The sequence below is a fragment of the Suricata suricatta genome, chromosome 6, assembly GCF_006229205.1.
Source record: "Suricata suricatta isolate VVHF042 chromosome 6, meerkat_22Aug2017_6uvM2_HiC, whole genome shotgun sequence".
NCBI lineage: Eukaryota > Metazoa > Chordata > Mammalia > Carnivora > Herpestidae > Suricata > Suricata suricatta.
The window spans coordinates 114,582,206-114,588,499 of record NC_043705.1 but is presented as its reverse complement, the minus strand read 5'-3'; the positions used below and the strand labels follow the sequence as shown (position 1 = coordinate 114,588,499).

At 37.0% G+C, this 6,294-nt stretch overlaps 1 non-coding gene across 1 annotated transcript; it reads right to left on the bottom strand.

Moving 5' to 3' along the window:
* Positions 1–5,927: 5,927 nt before the first annotated feature.
* On the bottom strand, positions 5,928–6,031 carry LOC115295076. The gene has a single exon (XR_003910305.1). It is a non-coding gene; the product is annotated as a U6 spliceosomal RNA (small nuclear RNA).
* Positions 6,032–6,294: the final 263 nt, after the last annotated feature.

Sequence of the window (6,294 nt, the reverse complement as noted above, 5' to 3'; positions counted from 1 at the left end):
ACAAGGACTGATGACATTCACTGTAAAGCTCCAAGAAGAAAAGATCTACAGCATTTCCCACTGTCTTCTGGCCATTGAATTTTAAAATGTAATTCAGCATTTTAATTAGTTATTATTATTATTATTTTTTACTTTGTGTGCTGTTTGGAATTTAAATGTGTCCTGTTAACCACCTAGACAGAAGCCTTCTCTTTTTAAAAAATAATTTTTTAAACATTAATTCATTTTTGAGAGATAGAGCATGAGTGGAAGAGGAGCAGAGAGAGAGGGAGACACAGAATCTGAAGCAGGCTCCAGGCTCTGAGCACAGAGCCTGATGTGGGTTTGGGCTCACGGACTGTGAGATCATGACCTGAGCTGGTGTTGGACGCCTAACCCACTGAGCCACCGTGGTGCCCCTAGAGAAGTCCTTTCTTATGCATTTAGAGAGGTCTGTCTATACATTTACCAAATCCTTGGTGACCTTTTCCATAGCCTATGATCTTCCTCTTCCGGGAAATACTTACTGTGTTCCTATTCCCATCAACATGCTAATTATAATAATAGCTACCATTTTGAATACCCACTATATGCCAGGAATGGCTGTAAAAACTTTCAATGTGATAACTCATTAATGACAAAAGAACAAGTTTTTGAGTAGGTGTCCCATTTTACAGATGTAGAGGCTCAGAGTCAGTGAATTAAGTAGGTGGTAGGGTCAGGGTTTGAACTGGGAAGTCTGGCTCTACTCAGAACCACAATGCTATGCTGTCATACAACTGATTTGCCAACTAACTTTTAGAAAACAGCTTCTTGGTAAGTTGAGAACTACTTGTAAATTGTGAGCTCTTTGAGATGCTAAACAAGCAAGGAAGTACAGTTTAATGTACCAATTTGACATTCGCTTAATTTCAGGCATGTGTTTGGCAGTCGATTTCTCCAGAAGACTTCTTCACCTTTCAGAAATACGGAATCTGTCATTTTGGTGTGGTGCCATGAGGAGGATCCTCTGCTTTGCTCCTAGGATATGGACTACTTGTTTCTAAGTACAGGCTGCTCTTGAATTTTCCTTTTCTTCCTTTTTTTCTTTTTTTAATAGTGTAGCCGTAGACCTTATGTATTTAAGAAAATGTATCCACACTACAAGCTACAAATAATTCAACTACAAAAACACATCATGGTTCTGGTATTAACTACCACTCCTTCCTTTCTAGAAAGTTATGAAGCTTGTAGTCTAGACTGGTTTAGGCACTATCTCCATCCTGCCTCTATTTCCTGTCTTCCTCTTTGCGATTACCTGAGAACTTTCTTGACTTCTGTTGCTCCATGTTCCTACAGAGGTTAGTTCTTTAGAGCAGAGCTGATTCAGTTTCTGCAGAAAACTGTGTTTCATTCTGCAGTTCCTCACAGATTAGAGTCCTTCTTTTTATGAGCCCAATAATTCTGATCAAACCAGGTTGACATCAGACTTGGAGAAGAGTCTGCACATGCATCATTCAGTTTCATCCTATGCTCTATGAAATAAGGGAATTATTTTCTCAGTTAATTCGATGAAAAAATTGTGATAATAAACCACATTTTTCTGTCTGTATTACCCCAAAGCTAGTCTTTCTATATTTGTTTACATGATAAATGTAAAACTAAAATAAAATGTAAAAATGTATTGATTATTAGAGGCAGAGCACAGCTGAAACTGTATAATCTAAGGAGACTAAGGAGACTGTTCAGTTTTAATTATAGTTTTGTTTTTTTGCTCTAAATTGTGTAAAATTATCAAGGTTTTCTAAAACCAGAGAACTTAACATTAATCCAACATTAGTTTATCTTCTCTCTTCTCTATTGACGAGCTCTTTTTGTTTTTTTTTTACCAATCAAAGCTGTCAAATTGGTAGTTTACTTTTGCTCACACCCTTTTCAATTGTCAGAACTCTTTGTTTTTGGCTCCTCCCCTAATTATTTAGCTGAAATCACTCTCTTGAAAGTCAGTATTGACCTCCTTATCACTCAATGTAAATCTCAGAACTCATTTTCTTGGCCACATCATAATATTTGACACCATGGACCAGCCACTGCAGAAAATAGCTCCTCTCTAGTATACTTCTGCTGTAATTAACATAGTCTATGAGCCCATCATCTCCTTGATGCTTCTTGTTCTTATATTGAACTTAACGAAAATCCTTAACTCTTTAACATGCTCCCGATAATTAATTTCTCTCCCATTAGTACTCTGTATTTTTTTTCTAACTTGATTCATTTGGGTCCATTTTCTTTTCTTTGGGATCAAGAGCCAGAAGCCTGCCATCCAGTGGGTTGACTGTTGCTTCTAACTTTGTATTATTTACCTGTATGCCATCAATTTTTTCATCGAATTCACTGAGAAAATAATTCCCTTATTTCACAGAGCAGAGGGTGAAACCGAATGACACATGTACAGACTCTTCTCCAAGTCTGACACCAATCTGATTATCGAGACAATTTAGGTACAAATAACAATAAATCTGTTGTATCCACATTTCTTCACTTTTTTGTCCAGGAAGGTATCTTTAAAAGTCTTTTCAAATTTCTTCTAAAAATACACAGAAACAAGGAACTGACTAACCTAATAAATGTACAAAACCAGAAAAGAGTTAGCTCTGGTAGGACTTGTTTCCTATGACCTAATCATGATTCACATTACACACTGTTCCCTTTTAAAATGTTCATAGTCTCTGATTTTAATAATTTGTTCTAGAATGTAGTTGAGGGTGATCCGCATATTTCCAGTCCATTGTTTACAATATCTACCTCTTGCCATGTTTGGAAGGTCAATCTTACAGCATTTCTCTTGTTTGTCTTGGTCTCTCAAAGATGGCTGACCACAGATTTAGCAGTGTCAAGGCATATCCTGAAATTATACTTGGAAATAGTATGTACAGGTCTCATTTGGACACATTTTAGAAGAGGTAGGAGGTTCTTTATTAAGTCTGCTCTTCTGCGTTTCCCGGCTAGAGTTTGCTCTACTTTTTACAAAGAAGAAAGGAAAATAGCATTTGAAGAAATTAATCTTCTCTCTGTTCCTTTTTATTATAGCATCATTTACGAAGGTCTGAAAACTTATGTCTCTCATGCTCTCGTTTTTCTCAAAATACAACTTAAAGAGCCCAGTTTATTGTTCTATTTCCCCACAATCTTGAGTTCACTTTGTACTTTCACTTGCTTTAGCATTATTCTTATACCTCTATGCCACTTTTTAATATTGCCCTTGGTAATGAATCCTTTTATCACCTTTTGTTCACTCCATTTTAATTTTTTTTAGTGTCATTTATTTTTGAGAGAGAAAGAGAGAGAGAGAGAGAGAGTAGGGGAGGGGCCAAGAGAGAGGGAGACACAGAATTCAAAGTGGGCTCCAGGCTCAGAGCTGTCAGCATAGCCTAATACAGGGATTGAACTCATGAACTGTGAGATCATGATCTGAACCAAAGTCAGATACTTAACTGACTGAGCCACCCAGGTGCCCTGTTGTTCACTCCTTTTTGAAGTTTGAGATCCTGGGGCACCCGAGTGGCTCAGTTGGTTAAGTATCTGATTTCGGCTCAGGTCATGATCTCACAGTTTGTAGGTTTGAGCCCTGCCTTGGGCTCTGTGCTGACAGCTAGCTCAGAGCCTGGAGCCTGTCTTCAGATTCTGTGTCTCCCTCTCTCTCAGATCTTCCCCTGCTCACGCTCTCTCTCTCTCTCTCTCTCTCTCTCTCTCTCTCTCTTTCTCTCTCTCTCTCAAAAATAAAGTAAAACATTAAAAAGAAATTTAAAGTTTGAGATCCTAGAAATGCTGTGTTGTCTTTCTTGAATAAAACATACCCATAAGCATCAGCTAAGACTTCCAGGTTTCTTTTTTTTTTTTTTAATTAGAGCAAGAATTTAAAAATACCTTCACACCAGTTTGAATGCAGAATCATTCTAGATTTTTATGGTTTCTCCCCAATCTTCTATATTTGTCTCACTCCCACCTTATTCAATGCCAATTTGTGAACTTATATTTGATCAATTGATGTAGTATTTATTGAAATTGTGTAATTAATATTGTGTAACTACAAGTAAAACTGGCATAGATGTATTGGGGAACAAAATCCAATTGCCTCTTGTTAAGCATTGAACTCAGCTGGTAGGAACACTAATTCATGAACATTTTAGGGTAGTTTTCTAGCCTAAGTGTAGGTGAAGCAGTAGGTGTAAGTCAACGTATTTTATAGACATAGTAGAGAGCTTTGGTTAATCTGGTGTTGGTTAAAGATTAACTAAGAGAGTTCCTACTATAGAATAAAGATGTGCTCCATCTGATGAAATTACAAAATGGTACCAGTTTTTTCTGGCCCTTTTGATTCGAACGAATTCTACTCTCCACTATACTGTCACAACACCTGTAATACTTTATGTCCCTAATGTCTACATCTGCTGGACAGTGAATTTCTTGAGGGCAGAGATTGTCCTTGATAAATGGTTAGGTGAATATGTTTAAAAAATTATTTTAGTGTGATAATGAAAAGACGAGGAAGAAAAGTAATGCATGGACAGATACAGAAAACGAAATGTCAGAACCACCCTGGGGTATTGCTGCAGTGAAATGTGTCACTTTATGCTGTCTGAGGACCCATAGTCATTGGTCATAGGAAGGCCAATGGGGGTTGGAAATAGAAAGCAAGCTGATTCTCATTTTCTGAAAATTAAAAAAAACAATAGAATTTGAAATACATAATATTTTAAAAAGTTTATTTATTTATTTTGAGAGTGAGAACACAAGCAGGGCAGGTGCCCTGAATGGGAAAGAGAGAAAGAGAGAATCCCAAGCAGGTTCCACACAGTCAGTGTGGAGCCTGATGCAGGGTTTCAGACCCATGAATCAGGAGATCATGACCCGAGCCCAAACCAAGAGTCAGCTTAACTGACTGAGCCACCCAGGCACCCCAAAATACATAACATTACATAACATTTTAACCTTAGCCATAATATTTGCATTTAACAAATCTCATTCTGTTTTAGAACAATGGTAAAATGGTGCTCATTTAGGCTTAATTAGTACAGATTAAATTATGATAATCTGCAGGAACTGTTCTGTAATTATTCTGCTTCTTCACTAGATGGTGCTTGTGAGCCAATTAGAAAAAGATTGTATGGTTTATTCACTGAAGGGGAGGCAAGGGGAAATTTGTGAATTAAACAGAATAAGGCTATGAAAAATTAGAAAAATCTAAGACAGCCCTTTATAGTTGTTAGAGTACTTGGAGAAAATATCATCTTCCTTTTTGGTAAAAATATTACACTCTTGGAAGAAAAGAAACTCATTAAGAACAATCACCAAATTCTGAATATTTTGTGGGCTGTCCAATTTTAAAATTAAAAAATTCTCTTTCCTCTGCTTAAAATACAGCATTAATCTTTGGCTGAAAGCAAAACCATTAAAATTGTTACATTATGAGAGTAATTGTTTCATTTCATAATGTTACTTTGTGAAATGGGTTATTGTCTAGGTTTTAAATGGTGTGCGATAGACACTATTCCTTCCTTTAATTTAAAAGCATTAAAGTGTAGGTGTTGAAAGAGAAGCCTCTGGATTCATTCTGCTTGGAGTTTACCCCAGATCTGCCCCTTCCTAGCTGTGCAGTCTTGGTACTTCAGCTCTCCTTTTCTTCATCTTGTAAAATGAGGGTGCCATCATTTCTGTCTTCTGTATAAAACCATATGTGTATAAAAGACTTAAAATGGTGCCTGCACATAGTAAGCCCTCAAAAAATGTTAACATTTTTGACATTTCTCATCACGTTCCACTTCCTAGTAAAGACTGATACAGTCCCAGTCACAAAACAATAATGGCAAATGTCAATTTAATTAAGTCTGCACTTCTTTCCTTCTTTTTTCTCATTCCAGTATTCTAACCCATTACTACTTTGCCTTTATCTATGAAACTCACTTATATTTTATGAAGTATTTGTTTCAGGGACAAATTATGTTCTTGTGCAGGGGCCATGTTAATCTCTGTATCCTTCCAATTTTAGTGTAAGTGCTGTCAAAATGAGCACGAGGCATTTATGTCCTAATGTGTGGTGGTTGCAATTGCGTAGCTTCTTCTGAATTTCAGGAAAAGATGGTTTTGTTTTCTCATTACAGTTCCTGAGGTTGAATGATGGCGGTGACTGATGGCCAACGTCCCCCAGGGAGCTTCTGTTCTTGACACTACCTGACAGTTGCTACGGTGGTTGGCAGGTATCACAGCAAAGAAAGAAAAGTGTGTTGGGAAGAAATTATTCAAAGGAAATATTTTTTCTTTCCCAAATGGTGGCAA